This window comes from Hyla sarda, chromosome 1 (assembly GCF_029499605.1).
Source record: "Hyla sarda isolate aHylSar1 chromosome 1, aHylSar1.hap1, whole genome shotgun sequence".
NCBI classification, from domain to species: Eukaryota; Metazoa; Chordata; class Amphibia; order Anura; family Hylidae; genus Hyla; species Hyla sarda.
In genome coordinates, this window is record NC_079189.1 from 39956439 (window position 1) to 39983823 (window position 27385).

The following is a 27385-nucleotide window of genomic DNA, read 5'->3' on the forward strand; positions in this document are numbered from 1 at the left end:
GGCCGGTTGGCGGCAGGATCTTCAATACTAAGCAAACCCCACCCTGGCGTCACGACAAGTAAGGGTTAATACCACCAGACCCTGTTACACCATTGCAACACCCCAGACACCACAACTTCATATTTTCAACCTTCTGAATTCTGGACTGCAAGTGATGCAAATCAGAACAAAAGACCTTAAAGGATCCTATTTCTTGCTTTATCCAGACAATTATTTCATAGCATGATACTGACATCAGCTTAGACCAGTGTTTCCCAACCAGTGTGCCTCCCGCTGTTGCAAAACTACAACTCCCGGCATGACCGGACAGCTGAAATAACCCAATTTCTCTCGAGTTTACAGTGAGTTTCCCGCTATGAGTTTGTGCTGCGTGGTAAAATTTGCCGAATCTCAAACTTCAAGCAGGAAACTCACTGTACACCTGCCTGTGTGAATGTAACCTGTAAATTCACATGGGGGGGCAAACCTCCACTAAGGGTCCCCATACCATCCAGATTATAATCCTGTCCGAATGAAGCATCATCTTTGTACCAGCTAAAGCACAGGTAAAGACAAAGTCCAGGAGCTCCATTTTGCAGCATAACGCTTCTCTTCCGCATGTACAGTGGGCATGAAGTGAAATCTGTTCTTGCCTGCAGAGTGGAGCTCCATTCTGCAGCATAGGAGTAGAGGGGTCTATTGCAGAGTGGAGCTCCATTCTGCAAAATAGTAGACTCAGGAAAGGGGAAGGAAGTACTTCCTATGAAGATCGAAGACAGATGTCACTGTGCACGGAGGCTTAGGAAAACAGCCGTAACAAAACCACAGATTGGGGAATGGTAAGTGTAATTTTCTTCAGTATCACCCACACTACAAGCTTGTACCAATAGGTTAGTACAGGTGACACTGAGGACAGATTCCCTTTAAGCTTCCAGTCTATCCTGAAGATGAAATCTGACAGACAAGCTTTTCTTTATATTACTATTTCTTTTTGCTGAACGACACATAATATATTAAGTCGACAAAAACATGGCCACTTCAACAAAACAGATGGCCTCATAGCTCAGTGGATAGAGCACTGGTCTCGTAAACCAGGGGTCGTGAGTTCAATCCTCACTGAGGCCTCATTTCTTAGTCTAGGATAATCTGAATATCTAACATCCTGGGGAAACATAAAAAAAGAATTCTTTAAAACTTTGTGGTGTCACGCTACAGGACCTCGTACAGTCCCTTGTATTAAGTCCCCTCAGCTAGAGCTCCTCCATCCCCACAGGGCTCTCCTGCAGGGCTTGCCCCTTGGTCGCCTCATATAATTATATTTACATGTCTATTATTTAATGTATAGGTATAATAAATGTAGAGGACCTTCCCAGGTCATGTGATCTACCGTTGTGAATGTACGGAGGTTTAAGGTCCTTCCTGGGTCATGTGATGTACCCAGAGTTCACTCGGTTCCGGACCTACAGGTTTGCTGGCCAATGAGCTTAGTCCAGCCCCTTAATATATAAAGGGCTGTAGTCTGTAAATTCTCCCTCTTGTTCCTGCACTCTCTTGAGACCTGGACACTAAAGAAGCACAATCAGCATATCTTCAATCTCAGCTCAACTAGGCCAAAGCCTAAAGAACCAGCAGCCACTAAAACCGTGAGTTATAAAGCTCAAACCTACAAATCCTGTTTGACTACTATTTTACTCAAATCTTACAATTAGTAGCACAGTGGCCCGCTTAAAGCTCTTTACTATCAGTGCCAGCAAAGCCTGTGAGGAACCTGCATCCCGGTTACCTCGAGAGAAACTGTATTATTGTAAAGACTGTTGCATAAAAGTTCAAGTAAAAGTTTCCAGTTATCTCATAAATTCTGCTGTGGACATTCCGTTTATTATACCTGCCGTTTGTGGGCCGGTTGGCGGCAGGATCTTCAATACTAAGCAAACCCCACCCTGGCGTCACGACAAGTAAGGGTTAATACCACCAGACCCTGTTACACCATTGCAACACCCCAGACACCACAACTTCATATTTTCAACCTTCTGAATTCTGGACTGCAAGTGATGCAAATCAGAACAAAAGACCTTAAAGGATCCTATTTCTTGCTTTATCCAGACAATTATTTCATAGCATGATACTGACATCAGCTTAGACCAGTGTTTCCCAACCAGTGTGCCTCCCGCTGTTGCAAAACTACAACTCCCGGCATGACCGGACAGCTGAAATAACCCAATTTCTCTCGAGTTTACAGTGAGTTTCCCGCTAGGAGTTTATGCTGCGTCGTAAAATGTGCCGCATCTCAAACTTCAAGCAGGAAACTCACTGTACACCTGCCTGTGTGAATGTAACCTATACATTCACATGGGGGGGCAAACCTCCACTAAGGGTCCCCATACCATCCAGATTATAATCCTGTCCGAATGAAGCATCATCTTTGTACCAGCTAAAGCACAGGTAAAGACAAAGTCCAGGAGCTCCATTTTGCAGCATAACGCTTCTCCTCCGCATGTACAGTGGGCATGAAGTGAAATCTGTTCTTGCCTGCAGAGTGGAGCTCCATTCTGCAGCATAGGAGTAGAGGGGTCTATTGCAGAGTGGAGCTCCATTCTGCAAAATAGTAGACTCAGGAAAGGGGAAGGAAGTACTTCCTATGAAGATCGAAGACAGATGTCACTGTGCACGGAGGCTTGGGAAAACAGCCGTAACGAAACCACAGATTGGGGAATGGTAAGTGTAATTTTCTTCAGTATCACCCACACTACAAGCTTGTACCAATAGGTTAGTACAGGTGACACTGAGGACAGATTCCCTTTAAGCTTCCAGTCTATCCTGAAGATGAAATCTGACAGACAAGCTTTTCTTTATATTACTATTTCTTTTTGCTGAACGACACATAATATATTAAGTCGACAAAAACATGGCCACTCCAACAAAACAGATGGCCTCATAGCTCAGTGGATAGAGCACTGGTCTCGTAAACCAGGGGTCGTGAGTTCAATCCTCACTGAGGCCTCATTTCTTAGTCTAGGATAATCTGAATATCAAACATTCTGGGGAAAAATAAAAAAAGAATTCTTTAAAACTTTGTGGTGTCACGCTACAGGACCTTGTACAGTCCCTTGTATTAAGTCCTCTCAGCCAGAGCTCCTCCATCCCCACAGGGCTCTCCTGCAGGGCTTGCCCCTTGGTCGCCTCATATAATTATATTTACATGTCTATTATTTAATGTATAGGTATAATAAATGTAGAGGACCTTCCCAGGTCATGTGATCTACCGTTGTGAATGTACGGAGGTTTAAGGTCCTTCCTGGGTCATGTGATGTACCCAGAGTTCACTCGGTTCCGGACCTACAGGTTTGCTGGCCAATGAGCTTAGTCCAGCCCCTTAATATATAAAGGGCTGTAGTCTGTAAATTCTCCCTCTTGTTCCTGCACTCTCTTGAGACCTGGACACTAAAGAAGCACAATCAGCATATCTTCAATCTCAGCTCAACTAGGCCAAAGCCTAAAGAACCAGCAGCCACTAAAACCGTGAGTTATAAAGTTCAAACCTACAAATCCTGTTTGACTACTATTTTACTCAAATCTTACAATTAGTAGCACAGTTGCCTGCTTAAAGCTCATTACTATCAGTGCCAGCAAAGCCTGTGAGGAACCTGCATCCCGGTTACCTCGAGAGAAACTGTATTATTGTAAACACTGTTGCATAAAAGTTCAAGTAACAGTTTCCAGTTATCTCATAAATTCTGCTGTGGACATTCCGTTTATTATCCCTGCCGTTTGTGGGCCGGTTGGCGGCAGGATCTTCAATACTAAGCAAACCCCACCCTGGCGTCACGACAAGTAAGGGTTAATACCACCAGACCCTGTTACACCATTGCAACACCCCAGACACCACAACTTCATATTTTCAACCTTCTGAATTCTGGACTGCAAGTGATGCAAATCAGAACAAAAGACCTTAAAGGATCCTATTTCTTGCTTTATCCAGACAATTATTTCATAGCATGATACTGACATCAGCTTAGACCAGTGTTTCCCAACCAGTGTGCCTCCCGCTGTTGCAAAACTACAACTCCCGGCATGACCGGACAGCTGAAATAACCCAATTTCTCTCGAGTTTACAGTGAGTTTCCCGCTATGAGTTTGTGCTGCGTCGTAAAATTTGCCGAATCTCAAACTTCAAGCAGGAAACTCACTGTACACCTGCCTGTGTGAATGTAACCTGTAAATTCACATGGGGGGGCAAACCTCCACTAAGGGTCCCCATACCATCCAGATTATAATCCTGTCCGAATGAAGCATCATCTTTGTACCAGCTAAAGCACAGGTAAAGACAAAGTCCAGGAGCTCCATTTTGCAGCATAACGCTTCTCTTCCGCATGTACAGTGGGCATGAAGTGAAATCTGTTCTTGCCTGCAGAGTGGAGCTCCATTCTGCAGCATAGGAGTAGAGGGGTCTATTGCAGAGTGGAGCTCCATTCTGCAAAATAGTAGACTCAGGAAAGGGGAAGGAAGTACTTCCTATGAAGATCGAAGACAGATGTCACTGTGCACGGAGGCTTAGGAAAACAGCCGTAACAAAACCACAGATTGGGGAATGGTAAGTGTAATTTTCTTCAGTATCACCCACACTACAAGCTTGTACCAATAGGTTAGTACAGGTGACACTGAGGACAGATTCCCTTTAAGCTTCCAGTCTATCCTGAAGATGAAATCTGACAGACAAGCTTTTCTTTATATTACTATTTCTTTTTGCTGAACGACACATAATATATTAAGTCGACAAAAACATGGCCACTCCAACAAAACAGATGGCCTCATAGCTCAGTGGATAGAGCACTGGTCTCGTAAACCAGGGGTCGTGAGTTCAATCCTCACTGAGGCCTCATTTCTTAGTCTAGGATAATCTGAATACCTAACATCCTGGGGAAACATAAAAAAAGAATTCTTTAAAACTTTGTGGTGTCACGCTACAGGACCTCGTACAGTCCCTTGTATTAAGTCCCCTCAGCTAGAGCTCCTCCATCCCCACAGGGCTCTCCTGCAGGGCTTGCCCCTTGGTCGCCTCATATAATTATATTTACATGTCTATTATTTAATGTATAGGTATAATAAATGTAGAGGACCTTCCCAGGTCATGTGATCTACCGTTGTGAATGTACGGAGGTTTAAGGTCCTTCCTGGGTCATGTGATGTACCCAGAGTTCACTCGGTTCCGGACCTACAGGTTTGCTGGCCAATGAGCTTAGTCCAGCCCCTTAATATATAAAGGGCTGTAGTCTGTAAATTCTCCCTCTTGTTCCTGCACTCTCTTGAAACCTGGACACTAAAGAAGCACAATCAGCATATCTTCAATCTCAGCTCAACTAGGCCAAAGCCTAAAGAACCAGCAGCCACTAAAACCGTGAGTTATAAAGCTCAAACCTACAAATCCTGTTTGACTACTATTTTACTCAAATCTTACAATTAGTAGCACAGTGGCCCGCTGAAAGCTCATTACTATCAGTGCCAGCAAAGCCTGTGAGGAACCTGCATCCCGGTTACCTCGAGAGAAACTGTATTATTGTAAAGACTGTTGCATAAAAGTTCAAGTAAAAGTTTCCAGTTATCTCATAAATTCTGCTGTGGACATTCCGTTTATTATCCCTGCCGTTTGTGGGCCGGTTGGCGGCAGGATCTTCAATACTAAGCAAACCCCACCCTGGCGTCACGACAAGTAAGGGTTAATACCACCAGACCCTGTTACACCATTGCAACACCCCAGACACCACAACTTAATATTTTCAACCTTCTGAATTCTGGACTGCAAGTGATGCAAATCAGAACAAAAGACCTTAAAGGATCCTATTTCTTGCTTTATCCAGACAATTATTTCATAGCATGATACTGACATCAGCTTAGACCAGTGTTTCCCAACCAGTGTGCCTCCCGCTGTTGCAAAACTACAACTCCCGGGCATGACCGGACAGCTGAAATAACCCAATTTCTCTCGAGTTTACAGTGAGTTGCCCGCTAGGAGTTTGTGCTGCGTCGTAAAATTTGCCGCATCTCAAACTTCAAGCAGGAAACTCACTGTACACCTGCCTGTGTGAATGTAACCTGTACATTCACATAGGGGGGCAAACCTCCACTAAGGGTCCCCATACCATCCAGATTATAATCCTGTCCGAATGAAGCATCATCTTTGTACCAGCTAAAGCACAGGTAAAGACAAAGTCCAGGAGCTCCATTTTGCAGAATAACGCTTCTCCTTTGCATGTACAGTGGGCATGAAGTGAAATCTGTTCTTGCCTGCAGAGTGGAGCTCCATTCTGCAGCATAGGAGTAGAGGGGTCTATTGCAGAGTGGAGCTCCATTCTGCAAAATAGTAGACTCAGGAAAGGGGAAGGAAGTACTTCCTATGAAGATCGAAGACAGATGTCACTGTGCACGGAGGCTTGGGAAAACAGCCGTAACGAAACAACAGATTGGGGAATGGTAAGTGTAATTTTCTTCAGTATCACCCACACTACAAGCTTGTACCAATAGGTTAGTACAGGTGACACTGAGGACAGATTCCCTTTAAGCTTCCAGTCTATCCTGAAGATGAAATCTGACAGACAAGCTTTTCTTTATATTACTATTTCTTTTTGCTGAACGACACATAATATATTAAGTCGACAAAAACATGGCCACTCCAACAAATCAGATGGCCTCATAGCTCAGTGGATAGAGCACTGTTCTCGTAAACCAGGGGTCGTGAGTTCAATCCTCACTGAGGCCTCATTTCTTAGTCTAGGATAATCTGAATATCTAACATTCTGGGGAAAAATAAAAAAAGAATTCTTTAAAACTTTGTGGTGTCACGCTACAGGACCTCGTACAGTCCCTTGTATTAAGTCCCCTCGGCTTGAGCTCCTCCATCCCCACAGGGCTCTCCTGCAGGGCTTGCCCCTTGGTCGCCTCATATAATTATATTTACATGTCTATTATTTAATGTATAGGTATAATAAATGTAGAGGACCTTCCCAGGTCATATGATCTACCGTTGTGAATGTACGGAGGTTTAAGGTCCTTCCTGGGTCATGTGATGTACCCAGAGTTCACTCGGTTCCGGACCTACAGGTTTGCTGGCCAATGAGCTTAGTCCAGCCCCTTAATATATAAAGGGCTGTAGTCTGTAAATTCTCCCTCTTGTTCCTGCACTCTCTTGAGACCTGGACACTAAAGAAGCACAATCAGCATATCTTTAATCTTAGCTCAACTAGGCCAAAGCCTAAAGAACCAGCAGCCACTAAAACCGTGAGTTATAAAGCTCAAACCTACAAATCCTGTTTGACTACTATTTTACTCAAATCTTACAATTAGTAGCACAGTGGCCCGCTGCTGAAAGCTCATTACTATCAGTGCCAGCAAAGCCTGTGAGGAACCTGCATCCCGGTTACCTCGAGAGAAACTGTATTATTGTAAAGACTGTTGCATAAAAGTTCAAGTAAAAGTTTCCAGTTATCTCATAAATTCTGCTGTGGACATTCCGTTTATTATCCCTGCCGTTTGTGGGCCGGTTGGCGGCAGGATCTTCAATACTAAGCAAACCCCACCCTGGCGTCACGACAAGTAAGGGTTAATACCACCAGACCCTGTTACACCACTGCAACACCCCAGACACCACAACTTCATATTTTCAACCTTCTGAATTCTGGACTGCAAGTGATGCAAATCAGAACAAAAGACCTTAAAGGATCCTATTTCTTGCTTTATCCAGACAATTATTTCATAGCATGATACTGACATCAGCTTAGACCAGTGTTTCCCAACCAGTGTGCCTCCCGCTGTTGCAAAACTACAACTCCCGGCATGACCGGACAGCTGAAATAACCCAATTTCTCTCGAGTTTACAGTGAGTTTCCCGCTAGGAGTTTATGCTGCGTCGTAAAATGTGCCGCATCTCAAACTTCAAGCAGGAAACTCACTGTACACCTGCCTGTGTGAATGTAACCTATACATTCACATGGGGGGGCAAACCTCCACTAAGGGTCCCCATACCATCCAGATTATAATCCTGTCCGAATGAAGCATCATCTTTGTACCAGCTAAAGCACAGGTAAAGACAAAGTCCAGGAGCTCCATTTTGCAGCATAACGCTTCTCCTCCGCATGTACAGTGGGCATGAAGTGAAATCTGTTCTTGCCTGCAGAGTGGAGCTCCATTCTGCAGCATAGGAGTAGAGGGGTCTATTGCAGAGTGGAGCTCCATTCTGCAAAATAGTAGACTCAGGAAAGGGGAAGGAAGTACTTCCTATGAAGATCGAAGACAGATGTCACTGTGCATGGAGGCTTGGAAAAACAGCCGTAACGAAACCACAGATTGGGGAATGGTAAGTGTAATTTTCTTCAGTATCACCCACACTACAAGCTTGTACCAATAGGTTAGTACAGGTGACACTGAGGACAGATTCCCTTTAAGCTTCCAGTCTATCCTGAAGATGAAATCTGACAGACAAGCTTTTCTTTATATTACTATTTCTTTTTGCTGAACGACACATAATATATTAAGTCGACAAAAACATGGCCACTCCAACAAAACAGATGGCCTCATAGCTCAGTGGATAGACCACTGGTCTCGTAAACCAGGGGTCGTGAGTTCAATCCTCACTGAGGCCTCATTTCTTAGTCTAGGATAATCTGAATATCAAACATTCTGGGGAAAAATAAAAAAAGAATTCTTTAAAACTTTGTGGTGTCACGCTACAGGACCTCGTACAGTCCCTTGTATTAAGTCCCCTCAGCCAGAGCTCCTCCATCCCCACAGGGCTCTCCTGCAGGGCTTGCCCCTTGGTCGCCTCATATAATTATATTTACATGTCTATTATTTAATGTATAGGTATAATAAATGTAGAGGACCTTCCCAGGTCATGTGATCTACCGTTGTGAATGTACGGAGGTTTAAGGTCCTTCCTGGGTCATGTGATGTACCCAGAGTTCACTCGGTTCCGGACCTACAGGTTTGCTGGCCAATGAGCTTAGTCCAGCCCCTTAATATATAAAGGGCTGTAGTCTGTAAATTCTCCCTCTTGTTCCTGCACTCTCTTGAGACCTGGACACTAAAGAAGCACAATCAGCATATCTTCAATCTCAGCTCAACTAGGCCAAAGCCTAAAGAACCAGCAGCCACTAAAACCGTGAGTTATAAAGTTCAAACCTACAAATCCTGTTTGACTACTATTTTACTCAAATCTTACAATTAGTAGCACAGTTGCCTGCTTAAAGCTCATTACTATCAGTGCCAGCAAAGCCTGTGAGGAACCTGCATCCCGGTTACCTCGAGAGAAACTGTATTATTGTAAACACTGTTGCATAAAAGTTCAAGTAACAGTTTCCAGTTATCTCATAAATTCTGCTGTGGACATTCCGTTTATTATCCCTGCCGTTTGTGGGCCGGTTGGCGGCAGGATCTTCAATACTAAGCAAACCCCACCCTGGCGTCACGACAAGTAAGGGTTAATACCACCAGACCCTGTTACACCATTGCAACACCCCAGACACCACAACTTCATATTTTCAACCTTCTGAATTCTGGACTGCAAGTGATGCAAATCAGAACAAAAGACCTTAAAGGATCCTATTTCTTGCTTTATCCAGACAATTATTTCATAGCATGATACTGACATCAGCTTAGACCAGTGTTTCCCAACCAGTGTGCCTCCCGCTGTTGCAAAACTACAACTCCCGGCATGACCGGACAGCTGAAATAACCCAATTTCTCTCAAGTTTACAGTGAGTTTCCCGCTAGGAGTTTGTGCTGCGTCGTAAAATTTGCCGCATCTCAAACTTAAAGCAAGAAACTCACTGTACACCTGCCTGTGTGAATGTAACCTGTGCATTCACATGGGGGGGCAAACCTCCACTAAGGGTCCCCATACCATCCAGATTATAATCCTGTCCGAATGAAGCATCATCTTTGTCCCAGCTAAAGCACAGGTAAAGACAAAGTCCAGGAGCTCCATTTTGCAGCATAACGCTTCTCCTCCGCATGTGCAGTGGGCATGAAGTGAAATCTGTTCTTGCCTGCAGAGTGGAGCTCCATTCTGCAGCATAGGAGTAGAGGGGTCTATTGCAGAGTGGAGCTCCATTCTGCAGAATAGTAGACTCAGGAAAGGGGAAGGAAGTACTTCCTATGAAGATCGAAGACAGATGTTACTGTGCATGGAGGCTTGGGAAAACAGCCGTAACGAAACCACAGATTGGGGAATGGTAAATGTAATTTTCTTCAGTATCACCCACACTACAAGCTTGTACCAATAGGTTAGTACAGGTGACACTGAGGACAGATTCCCTTTAAGCTTCCAGTCTATCCTGAAGATGAAATCTGACAGACAAGCTTTTCTTTATATTACAATTTCTTTCTGCTGAACAACAAATAATATATCAAGTCGACAAAAACATGGCCACTCTAACAAAACAGTTGGCCTCATAGCTCAGTGGATAGAGCGCTGGTTTCGTAAACCAGGGGTCGTGAGTTCAATCCTCACTGAGGCCTCATTTCTTAGTCTAGGATAATCTGAATATCTAACATCCTGGGGAAAAATAAAAAAAGAATTCTTTAAAACTTTGTGGTGTCACGCTACAGGACCTCGTACAGTCCCTTGTATTAAGTCCCCTCAGCTAGAGCTCCTCCATCCCCACAGGGCTCTCCTGCAGGGCTTGCCCCTTGGTCGCCTCATATAATTATATTTACATGTCTATTATTTAATGTATAGGTATAATAAATGTAGAGGACCTTCCCAGGTCATGTGATCTACCGTTGTGAATGTACGGAGGTTTAAGGTCCTTCCTGGGTCATGTGATGTACCCAGAGTTCACTCGGTTCCGGACCTACAGGTTTGCTGGCCAATGAGCTTAGTCCAGCCCCTTAATATATAAAGGGCTGTAGTCTGTAAATTCTCCCTCTTGTTCCTGCACTCTCTTGAGACCTGGACACTAAAGAAGCACAATCAGCATATCTTCAATCTCAGCTCAACTAGGCCAAAGCCTAAAGAACCAGCAGCCACTAAAACCGTGAGTTATAAAGCTCAAACCTACAAATCCTGTTTGACTACTATTTTACTCAAATCTTACAATTAGTAGCACAGTGGCCCGCTGCTGAAAGCTCATTACTATCAGTGCCAGCAAAGCCTGTGAGGAACCTGCATCCCGGTTACCTCGAGAGAAACTGTATTATTGTAAAGACTGTTGCATAAAAGTTCAAGTAAAAGTTTCCAGTTATCTCATAAATTCTGCTGTGGACATTCCGTTTATTATCCCTGCCGTTTGTGGGCCGGTTGGCGGCAGGATCTTCAATACTAAGCAAACCCCACCCTGGCGTCACGACAAGTAAGGGTTAATACCACCAGACCCTGTTACACCATTGCAACACCCCAGACACCACAACTTCATATTTTCAACCTTCTGAATTCTGGACTGCAAGTGATGCAAATCAGAACAAAAGACCTTAAAGGATCCTATTTCTTGCTTTATCCAGACAATTATTTCATAGCATGATACTGACATCAGCTTAGACCAGTGTTTCCCAACCAGTGTGCCTCCCGCTGTTGCAAAACTACAACTCCCGGGCATGACCGGACAGCTGAAATAACCCAATTTCTCTCGAGTTTACAGTGAGTTGCCCGCTAGGAGTTTGTGCTGCGTCGTAAAATTTGCCGCATCTCAAACTTCAAGCAGGAAACTCACTGTACACCTGCCTGTGTGAATGTAACCTGTACATTCACATAGGGGGGCAAACCTCCACTAAGGGTCCCCATACCATCCAGATTATAATCCTGTCCGAATGAAGCATCATCTTTGTACCAGCTAAAGCACAGGTAAAGACAAAGTCCAGGAGCTCCATTTTGCAGAATAACGCTTCTCCTTTGCATGTACAGTGGGCATGAAGTGAAATCTGCTCTTGCCTGCAGAGTGGAGCTCCATTCTGCAGCATAGGAGTAGAGGGGTCTATTGCAGAGTGGAGCTCCATTCTGCAAAATAGTAGACTCAGGAAAGGGGAAGGAAGTACTTTCTATGATGATCGAAGACAGATGTCACTGTGCACGGAGGCTTGGGAAAACAGCCGTAACAAAACCACAGATTGGGGAATGGTAAGTGTAATTTTCTTCAGTATCACCCACACTACAAGCTTGTACCAATAGGTTAGTACAGGTGACACTGAGGACAGATTCCCTTTAAGCTTCCAGTCTATCCTGAAGATGAAATCTGACAGACAAGCTTTTCTTTATATTACTATTTCTTTTTGCTGAACGACACATAATATATTAAGTCGACAAAAACATGGCCACTCCAACAAAACAGATGGCCTCATAGCTCAGTGGATAGAGCACTGGTCTCGTAAACCAGGGGTCGTGAGTTCAATCCTCACTGAGGCCTCATTTCTTAGTCTAGGATAATCTGAATATCTAACATTCTGGGGAAAAATAAAAAAAGAATTCTTTAAAACTTTGTGGTGTCACGCTACAGGACCTCGTACAGTCCCTTGTATTAAGTCCCCTCAGCTAGAGCTCCTCCATCCCCACAGGGCTCTCCTGCAGGGCTTGCCCCTTGGTCGCCTCATATAATTATATTTACATGTCTATTATTTAATGTATAGGTATAATAAATGTAGAGGACCTTCCCAGGTCATGTGATCTACCGTTGTGAATGTACGGAGGTTTAAGGTCCTTCCTGGGTCATGTGATGTACCCAGAGTTCACTCGGTTCCGGACCTACAGGTTTGCTGGCCAATGAGCTTAGTCCAGCCCCTTAATATATAAAGGGCTGTAGTCTGTAAATTCTCCCTCTTGTTCCTGCACTCTCTTGAGACCTGGACACTAAAGAAGCACAATCAGCATATCTTCAATCTCAGCTCAACTAGGCCAAAGCCTAAAGAACCAGCAGCCACTAAAACCGTGAGTTATAAAGCTCAAACCTACAAATCCTGTTTGACTACTATTTTACTCAAATCTTACAATTAGTAGCACAGTGGCCCGCTTAAAGCTCTTTACTATCAGTGCCAGCAAAGCCTGTGAGGAACCTGCATCCCGGTTACCTCGAGAGAAACTGTATTATTGTAAACACTGTTGCATAAAAGTTCAAGTAACAGTTTCCAGTTATCTCATAAATTCTGCTGTGGACATTCCGTTTATTATCCCTGCCGTTTGTGGGCCGGTTGGCGGCAGGATCTTCAATACTAAGCAAACCCCACCCTGGCGTCACGACAAGTAAGGGTTAATACCACCAGACCCTGTTACACCATTGCAACACCCCAGACACCACAACTTCATATTTTCAACCTTCTGAATTCTGGACTGCAAGTGATGCAAATCAGAACAAAAGACCTTAAAGGATCCTATTTCTTGCTTTATCCAGACAATTATTTCATAGCATGATACTGACATCAGCTTAGACCAGTGTTTCCCAACCAGTGTGCCTCCCGCTGTTGCAAAACTACAACTCCCGGCATGACCGGACAGCTGAAATAACCCAATTTCTCTCAAGTTTACAGTGAGTTTCCCGCTAGGAGTTTGTGCTGCGTCGTAAAATTTGCCGCATCTCAAACTTAAAGCAAGAAACTCACTGTACACCTGCCTGTGTGAATGTAACCTGTGCATTCACATGGGGGGGCAAACCTCCACTAAGGGTCCCCATACCATCCAGATTATAATCCTGTCCGAATGAAGCATCATCTTTGTCCCAGCTAAAGCACAGGTAAAGACAAAGTCCAGGAGCTCCATTTTGCAGCATAACGCTTCTCCTCCGCATGTGCAGTGGGCATGAAGTGAAATCTGTTCTTGCCTGCAGAGTGGAGCTCCATTCTGCAGCATAGGAGTAGAGGGGTCTATTGCAGAGTGGAGCTCCATTCTGCAGAATAGTAGACTCAGGAAAGGGGAAGGAAGTACTTCCTATGAAGATCGAAGACAGATGTTACTGTGCATGGAGGCTTGGGAAAACAGCCGTAACGAAACCACAGATTGGGGAATGGTAAATGTAATTTTCTTCAGTATCACCCACACTACAAGCTTGTACCAATAGGTTAGTACAGGTGACACTGAGGACAGATTCCCTTTAAGCTTCCAGTCTATCCTGAAGATGAAATCTGACAGACAAGCTTTTCTTTATATTACAATTTCTTTCTGCTGAACAACAAATAATATATCAAGTCGACAAAAACATGGCCACTCTAACAAAACAGTTGGCCTCATAGCTCAGTGGATAGAGCGCTGGTTTCGTAAACCAGGGGTCGTGAGTTCAATCCTCACTGAGGCCTCATTTCTTAGTCTAGGATAATCTGAATATCTAACATCCTGGGGAAAAATAAAAAAAGAATTCTTTAAAACTTTGTGGTGTCACGCTACAGGACCTCGTACAGTCCCTTGTATTAAGTCCCCTCAGCTAGAGCTCCTCCATCCCCACAGGGCTCTCCTGCAGGGCTTGCCCCTTGGTCGCCTCATATAATTATATTTACATGTCTATTATTTAATGTATAGGTATAATAAATGTAGAGGACCTTCCCAGGTCATGTGATCTACCGTTGTGAATGTACGGAGGTTTAAGGTCCTTCCTGGGTCATGTGATGTACCCAGAGTTCACTCGGTTCCGGACCTACAGGTTTGCTGGCCAATGAGCTTAGTCCAGCCCCTTAATATATAAAGGGCTGTAGTCTGTAAATTCTCCCTCTTGTTCCTGCACTCTCTTGAGACCTGGACACTAAAGAAGCACAATCAGCATATCTTCAATCTCAGCTCAACTAGGCCAAAGCCTAAAGAACCAGCAGCCACTAAAACCGTGAGTTATAAAGCTCAAACCTACAAATCCTGTTTGACTACTATTTTACTCAAATCTTACAATTAGTAGCACAGTGGCCCGCTGCTGAAAGCTCATTACTATCAGTGCCAGCAAAGCCTGTGAGGAACCTGCATCCCGGTTACCTCGAGAGAAACTGTATTATTGTAAAGACTGTTGCATAAAAGTTCAAGTAAAAGTTTCCAGTTATCTCATAAATTCTGCTGTGGACATTCCGTTTATTATCCCTGCCGTTTGTGGGCCGGTTGGCGGCAGGATCTTCAATACTAAGCAAACCCCACCCTGGCGTCACGACAAGTAAGGGTTAATACCACCAGACCCTGTTACACCATTGCAACACCCCAGACACCACAACTTCATATTTTCAACCTTCTGAATTCTGGACTGCAAGTGATGCAAATCAGAACAAAAGACCTTAAAGGATCCTATTTCTTGCTTTATCCAGACAATTATTTCATAGCATGATACTGACATCAGCTTAGACCAGTGTTTCCCAACCAGTGTGCCTCCCGCTGTTGCAAAACTACAACTCCCGGGCATGACCGGACAGCTGAAATAACCCAATTTCTCTCGAGTTTACAGTGAGTTGCCCGCTAGGAGTTTGTGCTGCGTCGTAAAATTTGCCGCATCTCAAACTTCAAGCAGGAAACTCACTGTACACCTGCCTGTGTGAATGTAACCTGTACATTCACATAGGGGGGCAAACCTCCACTAAGGGTCCCCATACCATCCAGATTATAATCCTGTCCGAATGAAGCATCATCTTTGTACCAGCTAAAGCACAGGTAAAGACAAAGTCCAGGAGCTCCATTTTGCAGAATAACGCTTCTCCTTTGCATGTACAGTGGGCATGAAGTGAAATCTGCTCTTGCCTGCAGAGTGGAGCTCCATTCTGCAGCATAGGAGTAGAGGGGTCTATTGCAGAGTGGAGCTCCATTCTGCAAAATAGTAGACTCAGGAAAGGGGAAGGAAGTACTTTCTATGAAGATCGAAGACAGATGTCACTGTGCACGGAGGCTTGGGAAAACAGCCGTAACAAAACCACAGATTGGGGAATGGTAAGTGTAATTTTCTTCAGTATCACCCACACTACAAGCTTGTACCAATAGGTTAGTACAGGTGACACTGAGGACAGATTCCCTTTAAGCTTCCAGTCTATCCTGAAGATGAAATCTGACAGACAAGCTTTTCTTTATATTACTATTTCTTTTTGCTGAACGACACATAATATATTAAGTCGACAAAAACATGGCCACTCCAACAAAACAGATGGCCTCATAGCTCAGTGGATAGAGCACTGGTCTCGTAAACCAGGGGTCGTGAGTTCAATCCTCACTGAGGCCTCATTTCTTAGTCTAGGATAATCTGAATATCTAACATTCTGGGGAAAAATAAAAAAAGAATTCTTTAAAACTTTGTGGTGTCACGCTACAGGACCTCGTACAGTCCCTTGTATTAAGTCCCCTCAGCTAGAGCTCCTCCATCCCCACAGGGCTCTCCTGCAGGGCTTGCCCCTTGGTCGCCTCATATAATTATATTTACATGTCTATTATTTAATGTATAGGTATAATAAATGTAGAGGACCTTCCCAGGTCATGTGATCTACCGTTGTGAATGTACGGAGGTTTAAGGTCCTTCCTGGGTCATGTGATGTACCCAGAGTTCACTCGGTTCCGGACCTACAGGTTTGCTGGCCAATGAGCTTAGTCCAGCCCCTTAATATATAAAGGGCTGTAGTCTGTAAATTCTCCCTCTTGTTCCTGCACTCTCTTGAGACCTGGACACTAAAGAAGCACAATCAGCATATCTTCAATCTCAGCTCAACTAGGCCAAAGCCTAAAGAACCAGCAGCCACTAAAACCGTGAGTTATAAAGCTCAAACCTACAAATCCTGTTTGACTACTATTTTACTCAAATCTTACAATTAGTAGCACAGTGGCCCGCTTAAAGCTCTTTACTATCAGTGCCAGCAAAGCCTGTGAGGAACCTGCATCCCGGTTACCTCGAGAGAAACTGTATTATTGTAAAGACTGTTGCATAAAAGTTCAAGTAAAAGTTTCCAGTTATCTCATAAATTCTGCTGTGGACATTCCGTTTATTATCCCTGCCGTTTGTGGGCCGGTTGGCGGCAGGATCTTCAATACTAAGCAAACCCCACCCTGGCGTCACGACAAGTAAGGGTTAATACCACCAGACCATGTTACACCATTGCAACACCCCAGACACCACAACTTCATATTTTCAACCTTCTGAATTCTGGACTGCAAGTGATGCAAATCAGAACAAAAGACCTTAAAGGATCCTATTTCTTGCTTTATCCAGACAATTATTTCATAGCATGATACTGACATCAGCTTAGACCAGTGTTTCCCAACCAGTGTGCCTCCCGCTGTTGCAAAACTACAACTCCCGGCATGACCGGACAGCTGAAATAACCCAATTTCTCTCGAGTTTACAGTGAGTTTCCCGCTAGGAGTTTATGCTGCGTCGTAAAATGTGCCGCATCTCAAACTTCAAGCAGGAAACTCACTGTACACCTGCCTGTGTGAATGTAACCTATGCATTCACATGGGGGGGCAAACCTCCACTAAGGGTCCCCATACCATCCAGATTATAATCCTGTCCGAATGAAGCATCATCTTTGTACCAGCTAAAGCACAGGTAAAGACAAAGTCCAGGAGCTCCATTTTGCAGCATAACGCTTCTCCTCCGCATGTACAGTGGGCATGAAGTGAAATCTGTTCTTGCCTGCAGAGTGGAGCTCCATTCTGCAGCATAGGAGTAGAGGGGTCTATTGCAGAGTGGAGCTCCATTCTGCAAAATAGTAGACTCAGGAAAGGGGAAGGAAGTACTTCCTATGAAGATCGAAGACAGATGTCACTGTGCACGGAGGCTTGGGAAAACAGCCGTAACGAAACCACAGATTGGGGAATGGTAAGTGTAATTTTCTTCAGTATCACCCACACTACAAGCTTGTACCAATAGGTTAGTACAGGTGACACTGAGGACAGATTCCCTTTAAGCTTCCAGTCTATCCTGAAGATGAAATCTGACAGACAAGCTTTTCTTTATATTACTATTTCTTTTTGCTGAACGACACATAATATATTAAGTCGACAAAAACATGGCCACTCCAACAAAACAGATGGCCTCATAGCTCAGTGGATAGAGCACTGGTCTCGTAAACCAGGGGTCGTGAGTTCAATCCTCACTGAGGCCTCATTTCTTAGTCTAGGATAATCTGAATATCAAACATTCTGGGGAAAAATAAAAAAAGAATTCTTTAAAACTTTGTGGTGTCACGCTACAGGACCTCGTACAGTCCCTTGTATTAAGTCCTCTCAGCTAGAGCTCCTTCATCCCCACAGGGCTCTCCTGCAGGGCTTGCCCCTTGGTCGCCTCATATAATTATATTTACATGTCTATTATTTAATGTATAGGTATAATAAATGTAGAGGACCTTCCCAGGTCATGTGATCTACCGTTGTGAATGTACGGAGGTTTAAGGTCCTTCCTGGGTCATGTGATGTACCCAGAGTTCACTCGGTTCCGGACCTACAGGTTTGCTGGCCAATGAGCTTAGTCCAGCCCCTTAATATATAAAGGGCTGTAGTCTGTAAATTCTCCCTCTTGTTCCTGCACTCTCTTGAGACCTGGACACTAAAGAAGCACAATCAGCATATCTTCAATCTCAGCTCAACTAGGCCAAAGCCTAAAGAACCAGCAGCCACTAAAACCGTGAGTTATAAAGTTCAAATCTACAAATCCTGTTTGACTACTATTTTACTCAAATCTTACAATTAGTAGCACAGTTGCCTGCTTAAAGCTCATTACTATCAGTGCCAGCAAAGCCTGTGAGGAACCTGCATCCCGGTTACCTCGAGAGAAACTGTATTATTGTAAACACTGTTGCATAAAAGTTCAAGTAACAGTTTCCAGTTATCTCATAAATTCTGCTGTGGACATTCCGTTTATTATCCCTGCCATTTGTGGGCCGGTTGGCGGCAGGATCTTCAATACTAAGCAAACCCCACCCTGGCGTCACGACAAGTAAGGGTTAATACCACCAGACCCTGTTACACCATTGCAACACCCCAGACACCACAACTTCATATTTTCAACCTTCTGAATTCTGGACTGCAAGTGATGCAAATCAGAACAAAAGACCTTAAAGGATCCTATTTCTTGCTTTATCCAGACAATTATTTCATAGCATGATACTGACATCAGCTTAGACCAGTGTTTCCCAACCAGTGTGCCTCCCGCTGTTGCAAAACTACAACTCCCGGCATGACCGGACAGCTGAAATAACCCAATTTCTCTCAAGTTTACAGTGAGTTTCCCGCTAGGAGTTTGTGCTGCGTCGTAAAATTTGCCGCATCTCAAACTTAAAGCAAGAAACTCACTGTACACCTGCCTGTGTGAATGTAACCTGTGCATTCACATGGGGGGGCAAACCTCCACTAAGGGTCCCCATACCATCCAGATTATAATCCTGTCCGAATGAAGCATCATCTTTGTCCCAGCTAAAGCACAGGTAAAGACAAAGTCCAGGAGCTCCATTTTGCAGCATAACGCTTCTCCTCCGCATGTGCAGTGGGCATGAAGTGAAATCTGTTCTTGCCTGCAGAGTGGAGCTCCATTCTGCAGCATAGGAGTAGAGGGGTCTATTGCAGAGTGGAGCTCCATTCTGCAGAATAGTAGACTCAGGAAAGGGGAAGGAAGTACTTCCTATGAAGATCGAAGACAGATGTTACTGTGCATGGAGGCTTGGGAAAACAGCCGTAACGAAACCACAGATTGGGGAATGGTAAATGTAAATTTCTTCAGTATCACCCACACTACAAGCTTGTACCAATAGGTTAGTACAGGTGACACTGAGGACAGATTCCCTTTAAGCTTCCAGTCTATCCTGAAGATGAAATCTGACAGACAAGCTTTTCTTTATATTACAATTTCTTTCTGCTGAACGACACATAATATATCAAGTCGACAAAAACATGGCCACTCTAACAAAACAGTTGGCCTCATAGCTCAGTGGATAGAGCGCTGGTTTCGTAAACCAGGGGTCGTGAGTTCAATCCTCACTGAGGCCTCATTGCTTAGTCTAGGATAATCTGAATATCTAACATTCTGGGGAAAAATAAAAAAAGAATTCTTTAAAACTTTGTGGTGTCACGCTACAGGACCTCGTACAGTCCCTTGTATTAAGTCCCCTCAGCTAGAGCTCCTCCATCTCCACAGAGCTTCTTGCAGGGCTTGTCCCTTGGTCGCCTCATATAATTGCATTTACATGTCTATTATTTAATGTATAGGTAAAATAAATGTAGAGGACCTTCCCAGGTCATGTGATCTACCGTTGTGAAAGTACGGAGGTTTAAGGTCCTTCCTGGGTCATGTGATGGGTTCCGGACCTACAGGTTTGCTGGCCAATGAGCTTAGTCCAGCCCCTTAATATATAAAGGGCTGTAGTCTGTAAATTCTCCCTCTTGTTCCTGCACTCTCTTGAGACCTGGACACTAAAGAAGCACAATCAGCATATCTTCAATCTCAGCTCAACTAGGCCAAAGCCTAAAGAACCAGCAGCCACTAAAACCGTGAGTTATAAAGCTCAAACCTACAAATCCTGTTTGACTACTATTTTACTCAAATCTTACAATTAGTAGCACAGTGGCCCGCTGAAAGCTCATTACTATCAGTGCCAGCAAAGCCTGTGAGGAACCTGCATCCCGGTTACCTCGAGAGAAACTGTATTATTGTAAAGACTGTTGCATAAAAGTTCAAGTAAAAGTTTCCAGTTATCTCATAAATTCTGCTGTGGACATTCCGTTTATTATCCCTGCCGTTTGTGGGCCGGTTGGCGGCAGGATCTTCAATACTAAGCAAACCCCACCCTGGCGTCACGACAAGTAAGGGTTAATACCACCAGACCCTGTTACACCATTGCAACACCCCAGACACCACAACTTCATATTTTCAACCTTCTGAATTCTGGACTGCAAGTGATGCAAATCAGAACAAAAGACCTTAAAGGATCCTATTTCTTGCTTTATCCAGACAATTATTTCATAGCATGATACTGACATCAGCTTAGACCAGTGTTTCCCAACCAGTGTGCCTCCCGCTGTTGCAAAACTACAACTCCCGGGCATGACCGGACAGCTGAAATAACCCAATTTCTCTCGAGTTTACAGTGAGTTGCCTGCTAGGAGTTTGTGCTGCGTCGTAAAATTTGCCGCATCTCAAACTTCAAGCAGGAAACTCACTGTACACCTGCCTGTGTGAATGTAACCTGTACATTCACATAGGGGGGCAAACCTCCACTAAGGGTCCCCATACCATCCAGATTATAATCCTGTCCGAATGAAGCATCATCTTTGTACCAGCTAAAGCACAGGTAAAGACAAAGTCCAGGAGCTCCATTTTGCAGCATAACGCTTCTCCTTTGCATGTACAGTGGGCATGAAGTGAAATCTGTTCTTGCCTGCAGAGTGGAGCTCCATTCTGCAGCATAGGAGTAGAGGGGTCTATTGCAGAGTGGAGCTCCATTCTGCAAAATAGTAGACTCAGGAAAGGGAAAGGAAGTACTTCCTATGAAGATCGAAGACAGATGTCACTGTGCACGGAGGCTTGGGAAAACAGCCGTAACAAAACCACAGATTGGGGAATGGTAAGTGTAATTTTCTTCAGTATCACCCACACTACAAGCTTGTACCAATAGGTTAGTACAGGTGACACTGAGGACAAATTCCCTTTAAGCTTCCAGTCTATCCTGAAGATGAAATCTGACAAACAAGCTTTTCTTTATATTACTATTTCTTTTTGCTGAACGACACATAATATATTAAGTCGACAAAAACATGGCCACTCCAACAAAACAGATGGCCTCATAGCTCAGTGGATAGAGCGCTGGTTTCGTAAACCAGGGGTCGTGAGTTCAATCCTCACTGAGGCCTCATTTCTTAGTCTAGGATAATCTGAATATCTAACATTCTGGGGAAAAATAAAAAAAGAATTCTTTAAAACTTTGTGGTGTCACGCTACAGGACCTCGTACAGTCCCTTGTATTAAGTCCCCTCAGCTAGAGCTCCTCCATCCCCACAGGGCTCTCCTGCAGGGCTTGCCCCTTGGTCGCCTCATATAATTATATTTACATGTCTATTATTTAATGTATAGGTATAATAAATGTAGAGGACCTTCCCAGGTCATGTGATCTACCGTTGTGAATGTACGGAGGTTTAAGGTCCTTCCTGGGTCATGTGATGTACCCAGAGTTCACTCGGTTCCGGACCTACAGGTTTGCTGGCCAATGAGCTTAGTCCAGCCCCTTAATATATAAAGGGCTGTAGTCTGTAAATTCTCCCTCTTGTTCCTGCACTCTCTTGAGACCTGGACACTAAAGAAGCACAATCAGCATATCTTCAATCTCAGCTCAACTAGGCCAAAGCCTAAAGAACCAGCTGCCACTAAAACCGTGAGTTATAAAGCTCAAACCTACAAATCCTGTTTGACTACTATTTTACTCAAATCTTACAATTAGTAGCACAGTGGCCCGCTTAAAGCTCTTTACTATCAGTGCCAGCAAAGCCTGTGAGGAACCTGCATCCCGGTTACCTCGAGAGAAACTGTATTATTGTAAAGACTGTTGCATAAAAGTTCAAGTAAAAGTTTCCAGTTATCTCATAAATTCTGCTGTGGACATTCCGTTTATTATCCCTGCCGTTTGTGGGCCGGTTGGCGGCAGGATCTTCAATACTAAGCAAACCCCACCCTGGCGTCACGACAAGTAAGGGTTAATACCACCAGACCCTGTTACACCATTGCAACACCCCAGACACCACAACTTCATATTTTCAACCTTCTGAATTCTGGACTGCAAGTGATGCAAATCAGAACAAAAGACCTTAAAGGATCCTATTTCTTGCTTTATCCAGACAATTATTTCATAGCATGATACTGACATCAGCTTAGACCAGTGTTTCCCAACCAGTGTGCCTCCCGCTGTTGCAAAACTACAACTCCCGGCATGACCGGACAGCTGAAATAACCCAATTTCTCTCGAGTTTACAGTGAGTTTCCCGCTAGGAGTTTATGCTGCGTCGTAAAATGTGCCGCATCTCAAACTTCAAGCAGGAAACTCACTGTACACCTGCCTGTGTGAATGTAACCTATACATTCACATGGGGGGGCAAACCTCCACTAAGGGTCCCCATACCATCCAGATTATAATCCTGTCCGAATGAAGCATCATCTTTGTACCAGCTAAAGCACAGGTAAAGACAAAGTCCAGGAGCTCCATTTTGCAGCATAACGCTTCTCCTCCGCATGTACAGTGGGCATGAAGTGAAATCTGTTCTTGCCTGCAGAGTGGAGCTCCATTCTGCAGCATAGGAGTAGAGGGGTCTATTGCAGAGTGGAGCTCCATTCTGCAAAATAGTAGACTCAGGAAAGGGGAAGGAAGTACTTCCTATGAAGATCGAAGACAGATGTCACTGTGCACGGAGGCTTGGGAAAACAGCCGTAACGAAACCACAGATTGGGGAATGGTAAGTGTAATTTTCTTCAGTATCACCCACACTACAAGCTTGTACCAATAGGTTAGTACAGGTGACACTGAGGACAGATTCCCTTTAAGCTTCCAGTCTATCCTGAAGATGAAATCTGACAGACAAGCTTTTCTTTATATTACTATTTCTTTTTGCTGAACGACACATAATATATTAAGTCGACAAAAACATGGCCACTCCAACAAAACAGATGGCCTCATAGCTCAGTGGATAGAGCACTGGTCTCGTAAACCAGGGGTCGTGAGTTCAATCCTCACTGAGGCCTCATTTCTTAGTCTAGGATAATCTGAATATCAAACATTCTGGGGAAAAATAAAAAAAGAATACTTTAAAACTTTGTGGTGTCACGCTACAGGACCTCGTACAGTCCCTTGTATTAAGTCCTCTCAGCTAGAGCTCCTCCATCCCCACAGGGCTCTCCTGCAGGGCTTGCCCCTTGGTCGCCTCATATAATTATATTTACATGTCTATTATTTAATGTATAGGTATAATAAATGTAGAGGACCTTCCCAGGTCATGTGATCTACCGTTGTGAATGTACGGAGGTTTAAGGTCCTTCCTGGGTCATGTGATGTACCCAGAGTTCACTCGGTTCCGGACCTACAGGTTTGCTGGCCAATGAGCTTAGTCCAGCCCCTTAATATATAAAGGGCTGTAGTCTGTAAATTCTCCCTCTTGTTCCTGCACTCTCTTGAGACCTGGACACTAAAGAAGCACAATCAGCATATCTTCAATCTCAGCTCAACTAGGCCAAAGCCTAAAGAACCAGCAGCCACTAAAACCGTGAGTTATAAAGTTCAAACCTACAAATCCTGTTTGACTACTATTTTACTCAAATCTTACAATTAGTAGCACAGTTGCCTGCTTAAAGCTCATTACTATCAGTGCCAGCAAAGCCTGTGAGGAACCTGCATCCCGGTTACCTCGAGAGAAACTGTATTATTGTAAACACTGTTGCATAAAAGTTCAAGTAACAGTTTCCAGTTATCTCATAAATTCTGCTGTGGACATTCCGTTTATTATCCCTGCCGTTTGTGGGCCGGTTGGCGGCAGGATCTTCAATACTAAGCAAACCCCACCCTGGCGTCACGACAAGTAAGGGTTAATACCACCAGACCCTGTTACACCATTGCAACACCCCAGACACCACAACTTCATATTTTCAACCTTCTGAATTCTGGACTGCAAGTGATGCAAATCAGAACAAAAGACCTTAAAGGATCCTATTTCTTGCTTTATCCAGACAATTATTTCATAGCATGATACTGACATCAGCTTAGACCAGTGTTTCCCAACCAGTGTGCCTCCCGCTGTTGCAAAACTACAACTCCCGGCATGACCGGACAGCTGAAATAACCCAATTTCTCTCAAGTTTACAGTGAGTTTCCCGCTAGGAGTTTGTGCTGCGTCGTAAAATTTGCCGCATCTCAAACTTAAAGACAAAGTCCAGGAGCTCCATTTTGCAGCATAACGCTTCTCCTCCGCATGTGCAGTGGGCATGAAGTGAAATCTGTTCTTGCCTGCAGAGTGGAGCTCCATTCTGCAGCATAGGAGTAGAGGGGTCTATTGCAGAGTGGAGCTCCATTCTGCAAAATAGTAGACTTAGGAAAGGGGAAGGAAGTACTTCCTATGAAGATCGAAGACAGATGTCACTGTGCACGGAGGCTTGGGAAAACAGCCGTAACGAAACCACAGATTGGGGAATGGTAAGTGTAATTTTCTTCAGTATCACCCACACTACAAGCTTGTACCAATAGGTTAGTACAGGTGACACTGAGGACAGATTCCCTTTAAGCTTCCAGTCTATCCTGAAGATGAAATCTGACAGACAAGCTTTTCTTTATATTACTATTTCTTTTTGCTGAACGACACATAATATATTAAGTCGACAAAAACATGGCCACTCCAACAAAACAGATGGCCTCATAGCTCAGTGGATAGAGCACTGGTCTCGTAAACCAGGGGTCGTGAGTTCAATCCTCACTGAGGCCTCATTTCTTAGTCTAGGATAATCTGAATATCAAACATTCTGGGGAAAAATAAAAAAAGAATTCTTTAAAACTTTGTGGTGTCACGCTACAGGACCTCGTACAGTCCCTTGTATTAAGTCCTCTCAGCTAGAGCTCCTCCATCCCCACAGGGCTCTCCTGCAGGGCTTGCCCCTTGGTCGCCTCATATAATTATATTTACATGTCTATTATTTAATGTATAGGTATAATAAATGTAGAGGACCTTCCCAGGTCATGTGATCTACCGTTGTGAATGTACGGAGGTTTAAGGTCCTTCCTGGGTCATGTGATGTACCCAGAGTTCACTCGGTTCCGGACCTACAGGTTTGCTGGCCAATGAGCTTAGTCCAGCCCCTTAATATATAAAGGGCTGTAGTCTGTAAATTCTCCCTCTTGTTCCTGCACTCTCTTGAGACCTGGACACTAAAGAAGCACAATCAGCATATCTTCAATCTCAGCTCAACTAGGCCAAAGCCTAAAGAACCAGCAGCCACTAAAACCGTGAGTTATAAAGTTCAAACCTACAAATCCTGTTTGACTACTATTTTACTCAAATCTTACAATTAGTAGCACAGTTGCCTGCTTAAAGCTCATTACTATCAGTGCCAGCAAAGCCTGTGAGGAACCTGCATCCCGGTTACCTCGAGAGAAACTGTATTATTGTAAACACTGTTGCATAAAAGTTCAAGTAACAGTTTCCAGTTATCTCATAAATTCTGCTGTGGACATTCCGTTTATTATCCCTGACGTTTGTGGGCCGGTTGGCGGCAGGATCTTCAATACTAAGCAAACCCCACCCTGGCGTCACGACAAGTAAGGGTTAATACCACCCGACCCTGTTACACCATTGCAACACCCCAGACACCACAACTTCATATTTTCAACCTTCTGAATTCTGGACTGCAAGTGATGCAAATCAGAACAAAAGACCTTAAAGGATCCTATTTCTTGCTTTATCCAGACAATTATTTCATAGCATGATACTGACATCAGCTTAGACCAGTGTTTCCCAACCAGTGTGCCTCCCGCTGTTGCAAAACTACAACTCCCGGCATGACCGGACAGCTGAAATAACCCAATTTCTCTCAAGTTTACAGTGAGTTTCCCGCTAGGAGTTTGTGCTGCGTCGTAAAATTTGCCGCATCTCAAACTTAAAGACAAAGTCCAGGAGCTCCATTTTGCAGCATAACGCTTCTCCTCCGCATGTGCAGTGGGCATGAAGTGAAATCTGTTCTTGCCTGCAGAGTGGAGCTCCATTCTGCAGCATAGGAGTAGAGGGGTCTATTGCAGAGTGGAGCTCCATTCTGCAGAATAGTAGACTCAGGAAAGGGGAAGGAAGTACTTCCTATGAAGATCGAAGACAGATGTTACTGTGCATGGAGGCTTGGGAAAACAGCCGTAACGAAACCACAGATTGGGGAATGGTAAATGTAATTTTCTTCAGTATCACCCACACTACAAGCTTGTACCAATAGGTTAGTACAGGTGACACTGAGGACAGATTCCCTTTAAGCTTCCAGTCTATCCTGAAGATGAAATCTGACAGACAAGCTTTTCTTTATATTACAATTTCTTTCTGCTGAACGACACATAATATATCAAGTCGACAAAAACATGGCCACTCTAACAAAACAGTTGGCCTCATAGCTCAGTGGATAGAGCGCTGGTTTCGTAAACCAGGGGTCATGAGTTCAATCCTCACTGAGGCCTCATTGCTTAGTCTAGGATAATCTGAATATCTAACATTCTGGGGAAAAATAAAAAAAGAATTCTTTAAAACTTTGTGGTGTCACGCTACAGGACCTCGTACAGTCCCTTGTATTAAGTCCCCTCAGCTAGAGCTCCTCCATCTCCACAGAGCTTCTTGCAGGGCTTGTCCCTTGGTCGCCTCATATAATTGTATTTACATGTCTATTATTTAATGTATAGGTAAAATAAATGTAGAGGACCTTCCCAGGTCATGTGATCTACCGTTGTGAGTGTACGGAGGTTTAAGGTCCTTCCTGGGTCATGTGATGGGTTCCGGACC

At 44.1% G+C, this 27385-nt stretch overlaps 15 non-coding genes across 15 annotated transcripts; all 15 read left to right on the plus strand.

Moving 5' to 3' along the window:
• The first annotated feature begins 1031 nt into the window (after positions 1-1031).
• On the plus strand, positions 1032-1104 carry TRNAT-CGU (transfer RNA threonine (anticodon CGU)). The gene has a single exon. It is a non-coding gene; the product is annotated as a tRNA-Thr (tRNA).
• A 1803-nt stretch (positions 1105-2907) lies between these two features.
• On the plus strand, positions 2908-2980 carry TRNAT-CGU (transfer RNA threonine (anticodon CGU)). Its single transcript has one exon. It is a non-coding gene; the product is annotated as a tRNA-Thr (tRNA).
• Positions 2981-4783: 1803 nt separating this feature from the next.
• TRNAT-CGU (transfer RNA threonine (anticodon CGU)) lies at positions 4784-4856 on the plus strand. The gene has a single exon. It is a non-coding gene; the product is annotated as a tRNA-Thr (tRNA).
• A 1804-nt stretch (positions 4857-6660) lies between these two features.
• TRNAT-CGU (transfer RNA threonine (anticodon CGU)) lies at positions 6661-6733 on the plus strand. Its single transcript has one exon. It is a non-coding gene; the product is annotated as a tRNA-Thr (tRNA).
• A 1806-nt stretch (positions 6734-8539) lies between these two features.
• TRNAT-CGU (transfer RNA threonine (anticodon CGU)) lies at positions 8540-8612 on the plus strand. Its single transcript has one exon. It is a non-coding gene; the product is annotated as a tRNA-Thr (tRNA).
• Positions 8613-10415: 1803 nt separating this feature from the next.
• On the plus strand, positions 10416-10488 carry TRNAT-CGU (transfer RNA threonine (anticodon CGU)). Its single transcript has one exon. It is a non-coding gene; the product is annotated as a tRNA-Thr (tRNA).
• A 1807-nt stretch (positions 10489-12295) lies between these two features.
• TRNAT-CGU (transfer RNA threonine (anticodon CGU)) lies at positions 12296-12368 on the plus strand. Its single transcript has one exon. It is a non-coding gene; the product is annotated as a tRNA-Thr (tRNA).
• A 1803-nt stretch (positions 12369-14171) lies between these two features.
• TRNAT-CGU (transfer RNA threonine (anticodon CGU)) lies at positions 14172-14244 on the plus strand. The gene has a single exon. It is a non-coding gene; the product is annotated as a tRNA-Thr (tRNA).
• Positions 14245-16051: 1807 nt separating this feature from the next.
• Positions 16052-16124, plus strand: TRNAT-CGU (transfer RNA threonine (anticodon CGU)). Its single transcript has one exon. It is a non-coding gene; the product is annotated as a tRNA-Thr (tRNA).
• A 1803-nt stretch (positions 16125-17927) lies between these two features.
• Positions 17928-18000, plus strand: TRNAT-CGU (transfer RNA threonine (anticodon CGU)). Its single transcript has one exon. It is a non-coding gene; the product is annotated as a tRNA-Thr (tRNA).
• Positions 18001-19803: 1803 nt separating this feature from the next.
• Positions 19804-19876, plus strand: TRNAT-CGU (transfer RNA threonine (anticodon CGU)). Its single transcript has one exon. It is a non-coding gene; the product is annotated as a tRNA-Thr (tRNA).
• A 1787-nt stretch (positions 19877-21663) lies between these two features.
• TRNAT-CGU (transfer RNA threonine (anticodon CGU)) lies at positions 21664-21736 on the plus strand. The gene has a single exon. It is a non-coding gene; the product is annotated as a tRNA-Thr (tRNA).
• Positions 21737-23539: 1803 nt separating this feature from the next.
• Positions 23540-23612, plus strand: TRNAT-CGU (transfer RNA threonine (anticodon CGU)). The gene has a single exon. It is a non-coding gene; the product is annotated as a tRNA-Thr (tRNA).
• Positions 23613-25266: 1654 nt separating this feature from the next.
• Positions 25267-25339, plus strand: TRNAT-CGU (transfer RNA threonine (anticodon CGU)). The gene has a single exon. It is a non-coding gene; the product is annotated as a tRNA-Thr (tRNA).
• Positions 25340-26993: 1654 nt separating this feature from the next.
• Positions 26994-27066, plus strand: TRNAT-CGU (transfer RNA threonine (anticodon CGU)). Its single transcript has one exon. It is a non-coding gene; the product is annotated as a tRNA-Thr (tRNA).
• The last annotated feature ends 319 nt before the right edge of the window (positions 27067-27385 follow it).